The sequence below is a fragment of the Phascolarctos cinereus genome, unplaced genomic scaffold (genome assembly GCF_003287225.1).
Source record: "Phascolarctos cinereus isolate Bilbo 61053 unplaced genomic scaffold, phaCin_HiC Scaffold_2;HRSCAF=192, whole genome shotgun sequence".
Classification (NCBI taxonomy): domain Eukaryota; kingdom Metazoa; phylum Chordata; class Mammalia; order Diprotodontia; family Phascolarctidae; genus Phascolarctos; species Phascolarctos cinereus.
The window spans coordinates 346,572,049-346,585,704 of NW_027555625.1; positions in this window are offsets into that span (position 1 = coordinate 346,572,049).

Sequence of the window (13,656 nt, forward strand, 5' to 3'; positions counted from 1 at the left end):
TGAAATGATTTCTTGCTTCTGCTCTGGGATGAGAACATAGGGTTGGTGTGGCTCACTATCCATTAGCTAGGGGATGATAATCCACTTTGTGGGTCTATGGGGCTTCTTGCTTCTTTTTTCCTTTCCTCCAATAGCCTACAATGTCCATATTGTTATTGATCTTAGCCAACTGAAAATGAAGTCAGGCTCTCAAGGGACCTCATCCTTAGCCAATGAACCTTAAATTCGAGGGAATCTGAGATCTTGGGGGATGTCCCAAACATATGCTGATGGAGAGGAGCAAAGGAGGAAGAGAGGAAAGGAGAAAAGAGAGGAAAAAAGGAGGGAGAGAAGGAAGAGGGGAAAGAAAAGAAGGAAGTGAGGGAGAGAGAGAGGAAAATAGGAAGGGAAAGGAATCAAGGAGGAAGGACGAGGGAAAAAAGGAAAAGAGTAAGGGAGGTAGGGAGTGAGAGAGGAAGGAAGGAAGGAATGAGAAGAATGAGAAAGGGTGAATGGGAGGAAGAGAGGGAGGGAGGAAAAAGAAGGGGGGAAAGGAGGAGAGAAAAGAAAAAAAGAAAAGAAAGAGAGCTGGGTGAGGAGCTGTCTCTGTTGCAGCCCCAGCTCTGCAAGGCTTCCCCCGGTTATCTTTTGGGTTGTATTTCTCTGAACATGTGGTAGAGCTGAAAGAGACCAGTTTGTTTCCTGGGAAACAAATGTATGGCAGCAATTGAAGCAGCCACCTGAGCTTCCCCTCCTTCCCCTCCTCCCCCTCCTCCCCTGACTCCCCAGTGAGGCTCTGAATTCTCAGAGCTAATGGAGAGAGAAATAGAGCATTTAAGAGATAGGAGAGCATGTGAGCCTATTGGTGTGTGAGTATGCTTGTGAACATGTATGAGCATGCATGTAAACGTGTCTATGCCAACCTATTTGGCTATGTATGTGTTTGCACATGTATATGAATGTGTATGTATATTAAGTATGGTTTGTTTTTAAATGTATGGAGTGAAAGTATGTTGGAGGGGAATCGTGTGTGTGTGTGTGTGTGTGTGTGTGTGTGTGTGTGTGTGTGTGTTTGGGAGGAAGTGGAGTTGATTTGCTTATGGATGTGGGTCATACCTAGTAAATTCTTCCCATAGAAAGTGTCTGTGACTCTGTCCCTCCTTCTCCACCTCCTCCTTCATTCTTTTATTCCTTTATTGTCGTTCAGTTACGTCTGGGGTTTTCTTGGCAAAGATACTGGAGTACCTTGCCATTTCCTTCTCCAGCTCATTTTACAGATGAGAAAACTGAAGCAAATAGGGTTAAGTGACCTGCCCAGGGTCACACAGCTACTAAGTGTCTGAGGCCAGATTTGAATGCAGGTCTTTCTGACTGCAGGCCCAGCACTCTATCCCTGCATCACCCAGCTGCCCTCCCTCATTACTCCCTTCACTAATATTCCATGCCAGAGGCAGAAATTGGAAGAAAACAGAGCCTGGTCCTTCTCTGCCACCAGATCTCGTCTCTTCCAGGAAGCCATCCTAGGCTAACCTAATCTGAGTCTGTTAACCCTAATTACTCTGGCCTTGTCTTACTGATTATATGTAGAGATGGCCAATGGGAACCAAAAAGTGCCATGTTAGGCTCTTCCTTCCTTCCCTACGGCTAGGGAGCTTCCTATGGTGCTCTTTGAATGTACCTCTTGTCACATATTGCCTTGCGTTGTTGTGTCCTTGTCTCTTCTCCCCCCAGAAACCATAAGCTCTGGAGACCTGGTCCCATTGATTCTTGCATCCCTCACAGAGCCCAGCAACAGGGCCTTCAGAAAGTATTTGATACAAATTGAATGTTTCATCCATCATTCCTTTTTTTTTTTTAAGGCAATTGGGGTTAAGTGACTTGCCCAGGGTCACACAGCTAGTAAGTGTCAAGTGTTTGGTCTGAAGCTGGCTTTGAACTCAGGTCCTCCTGGCTTCAGGGCTGGTGCTCTATCCACTCTATCCACACACAAGATTCTCCTCCAACATACTTTCACTCCACCTAGCTGCCTCCCATCACTCCTGTGAATGAAGGGCCTTTGAGTCCCCTGCTAAATACCAACGGGTCATCATGGGTAGAAGCTATCCCTCCTGAGGTCCCTATAAACTCTGCTATCCACTATTCTGTATCGTCAGGTTTCTTTTAGTTCTGATATTCTTTGAATCTCTAAGTCAATAAGTTCTTTGAAGGTAGGATTGTGTCTTCTTCCTCCATATTCCTCAGAGTCTATTCTAGGCATGGATGATATATAAAAAACTAAACAAAACCAGCATGTCTAGGATGAAGGGCATTTTGGGGGGATAAAAGGGACTTAGTTATGTGGGGTCACGTTCTGAAAGGCTGGTGTAGTGAAAGCAGTGTGCCATAGGAGAAAGAACATTGAATTTGGAATTGGAGGATCTGAGTTCAAAACCTCTGTAATGTTGGGCAAATCGCTCGGCCTCTCTTGGCCTCGCTTTCTTCATCTGTGAAATGAGGGATTTGGACTAGATTCTCTCAAAGATCCATTCCAGCTCTAAAGCTCTGATTACATGAATGACAGGTTTAGGAGTGTGGTTTTGACATTCCTTTCCCCCTAGTCTTTTGGGGGTAAACCCCATAAACACGCTCTAATGACAACATTGTGCCCAGGGCTCACCCCAGGCTTGAAAGCCTCATGTTACCCACTGTTAGGGTGTGATGCACCCTGGGGGCCTCAGAGAGGTAAGCGGAAAATGAGCTTCCCCTGAGTTTCCCTCTTCAAACATCTTAAGATTCCAGGTTTGGTCTCTCCCAGACAGTGGGACAAGTATACTGGGTGTGGGGCTGTTTACATAGACATTTGCTGCTGAGTCATAGCTGGAGAATTGGCAGCCAGCAGCAAGGGGCTGAGGTTCAAGGGCAATTTTTTCTCTGCAGGTGAGACATTCCAGGTTACTTTGGGAAGTAGGGTCAGGCAGAGGAAGCTGCAAGGCAGACTGATAAAAATGCAGCTGCTCAAAGCCCCTTAATTGCATTTGGTTATAGCACAGGATGAACTGCCTTTTTTTTTTCTTTGCACATAACCAAGCCACAGCCCAGTATTCATAATCACAGATATGTCTGCAATGCTGAGGGCCTATCTCTGTAATTCAATTGGCTTAGGAAACTGGGAAGGAGAAACAAGGAAAATTCAACAGCTTCCTTTAAAGAGGACTGACTGTCCCCTTGAGGTAGTTGTCCTCACAGAGAGTAGGTGGGAAAAAGGCGACAAATCCATTGCCTGTATTCTTGGCCAGGACCCAAGCCCCCAAGCCCTGTTCCTCCACCCCCCATAAATACCTTTCACATATGTTTCTAGGCAGTAGGTTCACCTTTAGAGGGTTCCTATATGACACAGGGGTCATTTGGGTAGGAAGTCTGTCTGTGACATTCCTCTGCCTGACACTTGGGCAGAACGCCAGCAGCCTGCTCTCCAGGGCCCTCTCCTCAGGGTGGAATTATAGATCACAGAGCATCTGCGCTAGAAGGAGCCTGAGACTTTAACTAGTTCAACCCCGGCATTTTGTAGATAAGGAAGCAGAAGTCAATTGAGCTGAAATGTTGCCCAAGGTCACACAGTCAGTCAGTGGCAGAGCTGGGATCAGAACTCGTCTCCTTGAGTTGGACATCTATATGTTAACGCCACACTGCCACATGTCTGCGTGACCTCTCCTTTTCTACAATCTTCTTCCTTGCTGTTAGTACAGATGCCTAGATATCCCCTATCCTTGAAAAACAAATAAAACACCCGTCACTTAATCCCATATGTTATCTTTCCTGCTTTTCACAGCAAAACTCCCAGAAAAAGCTGTCTGCTCTCCTTGCCTTTACTCTCACTTGCTTTTTCAGCCTTTTGCAGTCTGTCTTTGGCCTTCATCACTCAGCTGAAAGTACCCTCTTTCTAAAAAAAAAAAAAATTATCTTTCATTTTTTTTTACACCGCCTTCATTTCCAAATATATTCCCCCCCCCCCCCCCCCCCGTCCAGGGAGTCATCCCTCTTGACAAAGAAAACAAAGCTCACTCACACATCATCAAGTGTGATGTAAGCATGTGTGATGTTCCATACCTAGAGTTGTCTGTCTCTTCAAAGAGAAGGAGGTGCTGTTCATCTCCTCTTTGGAAACAAACGTGGTCACTATAATTACACAGCTTTAGGGTCTCTTTTTTGGGGGGTTCTTTCCATTTGTCTTGTAATATTTGTGTATTTTTTTACGGTTCAGCTTCATTCTTCCTCAATGTATATATCTTCCCATGACTTTCTGTGTTTTATGAAAAATACATCATTGTTTATAGCACAGCAATCTTCTATTGTATGCATGAGCCAATTTGCTTAGCCATTCCTCCATCAATGAATATTTTATTTCCAGTTCTTTGCTATTACAAAAAATGCTGTTGTGTTTTTGGCGTATATGGGAACTTTTTGTCTTTGACATCCTAGAGGAAAGCCTAGCAGTGGGATCTCTGACTTGGAAAAAATATGGGCATTTTAGTCACTTTTTAAAAGCATAAGTTCAAATTGCTTTCTAGAATGGTTTGACCAATTCATAGCTCCACCAACAATGCACTAGTGTGCCTTTCTTTCTCCAACATTGACTATTCCATCTTCTGTCATTTTTGCCAATTTGCTGTGTGTGAGATGAAACTTCAGGATTTTAAAAATGTGGGCTTCTTCTGTTATTAGTAATTTGGTTACAATCTCTTGTGCACAGCTTGCAATTCTTTTGAGAAATGTTTGTGCATATTTCTTGATCACTTATCAACTGAGAAATGACTCCTGGTCTTGATCTCCCAATTGACAAATATAATGGCCTTTTCTCTAGCATTTGGCATTTGGCTATGCTTTCTTCCTGGATACACTCTCCAATCTGGGTTTTCATGGCAGCACCGCTGTCTTGGTTCTCCTCCTACCTGTCTATTCCTTCTCAGCCTCTTTTGTTGAATTATCATTCACATTCTCCTCCCTGATGGTGAGTATACTCCAAAGTTCTGTACAGACCCTCTTCTCTCTCTACCCTCTCTCTCAGTGACTTTATCAGCTTCCATAGATTTAGTTACCACTAGGCCAATGACTATCAGCATCTACATACTTAGCCCTAGTCCCTTTCCTGAGCTCTGCTCTGCATCAATAACAGATTATTGGGTATTTTTGAACTGAAAATGCTGTTGGCATCTCAAACTCAGAATGTAGAAAACGAAATTCATCGTTCCCCACGAAACTATCCATTTCTGAACTCCTCTGTTTCGGTTGAGGGCACTGCCATTCTTCTACTCATTCAGGTTCCTGACCTTGAAGTCATCCAGCCAGATAGTACAGTGGAGAGAGTGCTGGACCTGGACCTGAGTTCTTATCCAGCTGTGTGAGAAAGTCTGCCTGCCTCAGTTTCCTCATCTATAAAAAGGGGTTAATAATAGCACTTACCTCCCAGGGTTGTTGCTGTGAGGATTAAGTGAGAGAATATTTGTAAAGCATCTGGCAAACCTTAAAGCATGATATAAATGCTAGATTTGTTGTCATATTCCTTCACACATATTCTATGGTCTGGCCAAAGTAGTTTTCTTGTTCCTTATATATGACACTCCATGTCTTTGCACAGGTATGCCCTCCCTACCTCTGCCTCTTAGAATCCAGTTTCCTTTGAAGCTCAGCTCAGGTGCCCTTTAACATGAAGCCTTTCCTGATTCCTCTACTTCTGAGTGCCTTCCCCTCCAAGGATTACCTCGTATTTATTCAACATATATGTATGTGTGTGTGTGTGTGTATGTACATATATACACACACATGCTATTTCCCTGATAGACTGCAAACTCCTGGAGGGTAGGGACTTTTTCATTTCTCCCTGTATCCCCAGTAGGTACTTACCAAATGCCTGCTGATTGGTGAGCTATTTTTACAATGGGGTATGATAGAAAGAAAGTGTTAGAACTGGCCTTGAAGCTAAAAAAAAATATGATTTGGAGCCCCAGTTTTTATATTAGCTCTACTGAGGCAGGTTCTGTCATCTTTTTTTATTGCTAGTCTCCTCATCTATTAAATGAAGCTCATTCTTAGGAATATTTACTGAGAGCCTCAAGGCACCTTAAAAGTCATAGTCTAGCTCTTTGGTTTTCTACATGAGGAAACAGGTTCCACAGATAATAAATAGCAGAGGTGGGATTTGACCGGCTAGGTGGTGCAGTGGAGGCTGGAGTCAGGAAGACCTGAGTCAGGCCTCAGACACTTAGTAGCTGTGTGACCTTGGGCAAGTCACTTAACCCTGTTTGCCTCAGTTTCCTTATCTGTAAAATGAGCTGGAGAAGGAAATGGCAAACCACTCCAGTATCTTTGCGAGGAAAACCCAGATGGGGTCATGAAGAGCCCAACACAACTGAAACAGCTGAACAACGACACCGATCTCTACCTTCAGATACAGCACTATTGCCACCAGACCACGCTGCCTCTTGTGCAACCTTCTTCACAGGAGAAAGAGCTTCGTAAATGGAAAAGCAGTGCTGAAATGGGAGCTATTATTATTTTAACAAATTCAGAACTAACATTAGCATCAGAGCTCATTATGAACGATAGCTCTGTGACACTTGCTTGTGTACCAGGGAACAACCTATGGGTGACAGTCTGAACTGTCCTAAATGTGTTGCTTTATTATGAGAGTGACTTGGCTTTCTTTCGTAAATATACGTAGCACAATGTTGTTTGAAGAGCCGCAATGTTACTTTGTTGGCATGACTCTAAGGAACTGGGCACTGGAAATTAGGGTAAGGCTCTTGAAACCATATCCTTCAGTGGGAAGAGTGTTGGGGCTGGCATCAGAGGACTTGGGTTCAAATTTAGGCTTTATCATTTACTACCATGTGACCTTTGACAAGTCACTTAACCTCTGTGGACCACAGTCTCCCCATCTGTAAAACATGAAGGTTAGACTAGATGACTTTTAAGGTCCCTTCTAACTTTAGATCTATAAACTCTACTAAGAATTAAAACATCTTCCATGAACAGACTGACGTATGAGCTCCCTGAGGACGGGACTGTGTTGTCTTTTCTTTCTGTATCTTCTACTGTTTAGCTGAGAACAGGACTGGTGTTTGGGAAATAATTTGGTTGTTTGTAGTTTGTCCAAAGTTTAATTTTTCCTCAAGATGCTACAATTTGGGCATCATCAGATCTCTCGGATTTTGACTGTCTTATGGACCAAAATGGATACATACACACATATAAACATTTATATATGTAAATATAAATGTATTATAAAAAACACATCCATGTATACATATGTATACATATGTGTATATATTAATATACACGTGTACATACATACATGTGTATATATAGATATCTATAGATAGAGAGATAGATAATATGCATTTCTATTATTCATGCTCCCAGTAAGTTCTATCTGGGGATATATGAGCTTTTCAGGAAGGACGGGCACCTCTGGTGTGAGGGCTTGCTGGGGCCTTTTCAGGGCTGCTCATCCACCTTTGGTGTCCACCTGATTCACCTAACTCTCACCTGTGGATCCAAGAAGCTGTAGTGTGCATAGTGGCCAGACTCTGGTAAAACCATCTTGGCAGATGAGCTAAATCAGGTTGAGAGTAAGCAATAGGCCTCAAACCTGTTGGTGAGTTAGGGGATGTGAAAACTTCCCCCCGTGGAATGGGTTGATGAGAACAATTTGTTCAAACACTCATGAAGGCAGCTGAAGCAGGAACTGTGCAGTGCTTAGAGCTTGGTCAGACATTGAAGACTCCAAGATCATCCACTGAATCCTGAGCTATTACCAGCCATCTTGACTTTTGTCCTGCCATTGGTCTTCAATGACTCAGGAAGAGACAGTGAGGCTGATGACTTTGTTCAATTCTGCCTCACTTAAATCCAATTCATGAGCAAGTCTGAGTCAAGACATCACTGGTGATGTCACTGGTCCTCTTTGAAAACAAAGGGCAAACAACAATGAGAAGTTCTATTTGGTGTCCAACCTTGACTCTTTAATGTGAGCATTAAGTCCCTTGCATCTGGAAGGCCATTGTCAATGTGTCTAGGAAATCTGGTGGGAAAACTACTGGTCCCAGATCTATAGAAATTTTTTGATGCTGTGGTGGAGACTGAGGTTTTCATTGGTAAAAATACAGCACTCAAGCACTTAGGCTCTGCTAGCAATAAATTTACATAATAAAGAAAGGAATCTGGGCTAGGTGGAGAATGCTGACCTTTGCTCCTTAGATATGGCTCAAATTCACTTTCAGCTATGACTGAGAGGATCTCAGAAGTATGTCAGATTGTCTGAACCCTAAGATATAATTTCTGTGATAAAAGAGCTCCAGCCTAGTCATAGGGGAGCTAGGTAGCACAGTGGCTAGAGTGTCAGGACTTACTAGCAAGTCACTTAAACCTGTTTGCCTCAGTTTCTGCATCTGTAAAATGAGCTAGAGAAGGAAATGGCAAACCACCCCAGGATCTCTGCCAAGAAAACCCCAAATAGGGTCAGGACCAGTCAGATACAATTGAAATGAATGAATAACAACAATAACAAGTAGTTGTTGGGGTTTAAAAGGAAAGATCTAAACTTAGCCTGGGGACATTGACTGTCTTTTAATAGCTGAGTATAGTGGCTTTGAGAAGGGAGCTATCAGTCTGCTCTTCCCAGGGACAGATTTTTGACATTTCATCCTACTATACTGAAACTGAAATAAGCCCTGAAGTATGGGAAAAGTGCCCAGCAGGGTTGTTGTAATCAAGTAGTAGTAGGTCTGGTGAGCCCCATGGAACAATATGCCCAGCAACTAACAGGCCCAGTGACCGAAGTGTACACTTAGGGACAGCAGAATGATGAAATCACCTGAAGACATTAGGGATTCTACAGCACTGGAGATTGGATTAGCCCCTTCACAAGTATTATCCACATGTGGGACCCTCATGTGTGATTATTCTCTTGGGATTTACTCTCACTACTGGTGGCATGTCTATCTATGAGAGAGTGTAACATAGGGTTAGGGTAAGACTTTCCATTGAAAAATCTTCCTTTGCTAATTTCTTTAAATGCCCTTGTTTTGAATTAATTGTATACTCTGATCAGAGAAAAAACACATTGCTGGTAACTTGGGCTATTGTTTTGAATAGATTTGGACCCATAGAGTACATTGAACTTGGTTGGGGTGGGGGTGCAATTCTAGGAATCTCACACGAAAAAGGGGGTGCCAAATGTGTTACACTGTTTTTTCTTTGGTTTCTGACTCTAACCTACTTTTCCAGTTTTAACTCATACTAATTCCCTTTATGCCTAGAATGTCCTCCCACTCCTCCAACTACCCTGTTGAAAATAACCTGTCTTAAAGACACAGCTCCAGTGTGATCTCCTTGATCTCCAAAGTGAGACATAATTTTTCTTTCCTTAGACCTCACATAACCCTATTTTGTACCTTTTCTATGCACTTTATTTTAAAATGCTTATATCATTACAATTCTCAATAGTGCCTCCCACTCAAACAAACTTCTATTATAACAAAGAAGTATGATTAAGAAAAATAAACTGACACAATGACCACATCTGACTTCATTGTACATTTGTAGTCTACCACCTCTTTACTGAAGAGGCATGTTTTATCAGTCCTCCAAGAACTTAATACGTATCACTGAGTATTATAGTCACCTGCGTATATATCTTATTTATTTAGATTTATAAGCTCCTATTTAGATTATAAACTCCGAGACAGCAGGTAACTTTAACATGCTGAAAACTTTGTACCTCTCCAACAGTAGCACCATGGACAAGGCTTCTTACCTAGTAGGTGCTTATCTAATATTTAAGTTTATACACATGCACACAAATACATATATGTATATACATACATACACACAAATATACATACACATCTCCTGCGCTCTATGAGGGTAGTGATGAAGTGTTATTCATCTTCGCACCTACAATGCCTTGTATATACTAGGCATATTCATACATGTTTAATGAATTGAAGCTTATTTTATTTCAGCCTGCTTGCTCCTTATGTTAAAATTATGTCTTATTCTAGTCCCCCTGACACACTGCCTTGCCCTCCCACTCTGCTTCTGGTCAACAGTATAAAGAAGCAATAGCAGGAAGTCAAATTGCAAAGGTAAACATAGAAGTCATGTCCATCCCAAAGATCAAAGGAGCATAATTTGCAAACTGCATCATGTATTAACCAAAATTCACATCTGTAGAATACGTGCTGAATCAGGGGAAGCCATCTAGGCCTTGGTGTCAGGGCCTTTTGGTCTTATGATAGGTAAACCTCAGGTAAGTTCCAGACATCCACAGTAAGACCCGCAAGGGTATATGGATGTCCAGGAGGACTAGCACCTTCGGTGTGAGGGCTAGCTGAGCCTTTTCAGGGCTTCTCATCCACCTTTGGTGTCCACCTGATTCACCTAACTCTCACCTGTGGATCCAAGAAGCTATATAGTGTGCACAGTGGTCATACCCTGGTAAAATCATCTTTGCACACAGGCTAAACCAGGTGGAGGATAACCAACAAGCTTCCAAAACTATTAGTGAGTTAGGAGGATGACTATCCCAAGCATGAGCAAACTTTCCCTGATGGAATGGGCAGAAGAGAACAATTTGTTCCAACGGCCACAAAGGTGGCTGGAGCAGGAACTGTGGGACGCTTAGAGCTTGGTCAGACATCGAAGACACCAAAGTCATCCTGGGCCATCACCAGTTGTTTTGACATTGCTCTCGCCACTGGACTTCAATGATTCAGGAAGAGAGTGAGGCTGATGACTTTGCGCGATTCTGCCTCACTTAAATCCAATTCACCAGCAAGTCAAGACCTCATCCGAGGTGTCATCGATGGGTCCTCTTTGAAACCAAAGGGCAAACGACAAGACCAGCACAACACCAAATGGTGCTGATGTGGACACGTTAACTTACTTTGAGATGATTTGGATATATTAGTGAACTAACCCTCAAATGGCACAGGTAAGAGTTAGTATGTTCCCTCACCAAAAACCTACAAACATGAGACCTCAAACTCCCCCACTTGGGTCTATGCTGCCGAGTACTCCCAACTCTGATCCATGGTCACATGAGTTACACTTTCTCTGACTTTCCCCTCCCCATCCTCTCCTTTACTACTGCCTGTCTTTCTCCACCTTCCCATCCCTGTCCCCATGCTATCTGCTTCTGTATCAGCTCAACCCCTTTCATTGCCTATCTCTGTACTTTCTGTGCCTTATTAGATTGTGATTGCAGTCTCACCTCTCAACTGCCATTGTGGTCTTTCCTGGAGAATACATAAAGAACTGGGCATTTCCTAATTTCATAAATGAGCAATTTACTCTTTTTCTCTTCAGTATTTCATTTCTTCTTTCTCTGTTCAGGAGTAAAGGGGGGGCACTCCAGCCATGTCAAAAAATGTCACAGAATAATAATAACATCTTCTCCCTTGAATGAGTGGACATCGGTGCCAATAGAGGGCTGAGGTGTAATAAACTCAGTAAATCAAACTTTTTAAGTGGCCTTGGGTTCCTTTTTTTGGTCTCTGGTCAAATCTCCAGGTGGTGAAGTCACCAGTTGATTTCTATGCAAATGAGAAGTCAAGTTCATGCCTCCTAACCCAAGTGATTTAATAGGTAGGATGGGACCCAAGCTAGCTTTTGTTCTCAGAAACCACATTTTCCCACAGGAAGTAGAGTTGAGGAGTAGGGCCCGAACTAGGCCTCTCTCAGGGCACTTATGATAGAGTTTTTCTTTCATTCCTTTGTCTAATACTATAGACATAGAGGCAGCTAGGTAGCATAGCGAATAGACTTGGAGTTAGGAAGACTTGATTTCAAATCTTCCCTCAGATATTTTTCCAACCTGTGTGACCTTGGGCAAATCATTTAGCTTCTCTGTGCCTCAGTTTCCTCGTTTGTAAAATGGCAGTTTCAAAGTTCTCTTCTAGCTCTGAATCTATGATCATATGACCATTTATACAAGACAGGTTAACACTTCCTTACATAGTGTGGTTTGGTTTCTTTTGTGTTCCTAGTACTGAGGGCAGGAACTATGGTTTCCTCCTATTAAAGTGTAGCCAAGTACAGTGGGCGTAAAGTGAGACTCTACTTTTAATTATTCACAGAAAGCAAAGGAGGCCATAGGATGAACCCCATCCCTGAAGCAACCTCAGCACTTCCTGTCCTATAACCTCACCCAAGACTATTCTGTGAAAATAAAGAATCTGAAATGCCATGTCTATACCAGTCGCATTTCTGCTCACTGGCCTGTTCCTCATTCTAGAAAATGAAGGGCAGTAGGATAGATGATCTCTATTCGGTTATAACACTCAATGACTTTAAATACATGAAATATGGGAACCTAACCCTTTCCTTTCACATGCTTTCGCTGCCATCTATGTGGCCAAAGGAGCTTGAAAAACTGTGCCAAACCAATTCAATCATAATGGTATGAAGTGTACTCTCCAGTGTTTATCTCCAGATGAACAGTGGCATTTTCCTTTGCTCCATCTTTAACCTTCGGATTCATGTATTCCTCTTATGGAATTCACTTCACTTTCACTTTTTCCCCTCTCATTACAGACTTTGCCTGTTTTCTCTGCTCCCCTTTCCTGAGATTACGTGATCTCATTGCTGATAAGATCTGAGGACAAAGGTTAGTTTATGTCTCATCTCCCCTGCTCACCTGAGGGAATTCTCTGCTTATACCTTTCCTAGGCTGCCGCCAGCTATGCCTTCAGAAGTTGTAAGGGCACAGGAGAGCTGGGCTATTTACCAAAGATGCTCCCCAGTAATACTTACCCTAGCTCCACAAAGACCACCCCAAGTGGGTGTGTCTGTGACGGAGGACCATATTTTTTTTTTTAAAGGCAACTGGGATTAAGTGACTCAGGCCATGGTCACACAGCTAGTAAGTGTCAAGTGTTTGGCCTGAGGCCAGATTTGAACTCAGGTTCTCCTGACTTTGAGGCCGATGTTCTATCCACTGTGCCACTTAGCTGCCCCCATAGATCTTTACTAAAGGCTTGTTGGAGGACACCCCATGTATTCATGAGTAGTCCCAATCATTCTCCATCTATAGGTTTACCCAGTTCTTCTGAGCCTCAGACCTTAAGATTTTGGCCCAAATCAGATCCTGCTTTTTCAACAAGAGCTTGCTAGGAGTTAATTTATTTCAGGTCTTACAAATCTATGTAAAAAAGACAGCAGCAACAATTGTGTCAGATGACAAGGTCACTGCTGGTTACCCTACCTTTACTGAAATCACTGTTATGTTACAGGCGATGGGTTCTCTAGGGTAGGCAGCATGGCACAGTAGAAACAGTCCCAGATCAGATCCTGGTTGTCCCTCACTGTGACCTATGTGACCTCAGGCAAGTTAACAACTCTCGGTATGATCATGCAATTGTAAATCGAGACATTCATAGGACCACAGGTTTAGAAGAGACCCGAGAGGCCACTGAATCCAAACCCATTTTTTTTTTTACTGATGAGGTAAACTGAGGCACAGCGAGATTGTGACATACTCAAGATCACTGTGTCAGGGGCAGGATTTGAACCACATCTTCCTGACTCCAAGTCCTGTGCTCTATAGCCTCTGAGGACCCTTCCAGCTCTAGAATGAGACTGTCCTGATCACCACCTGCTCTTTGTCAGGTCCTGCCCGTGAATGAGTTAATCTCTTCT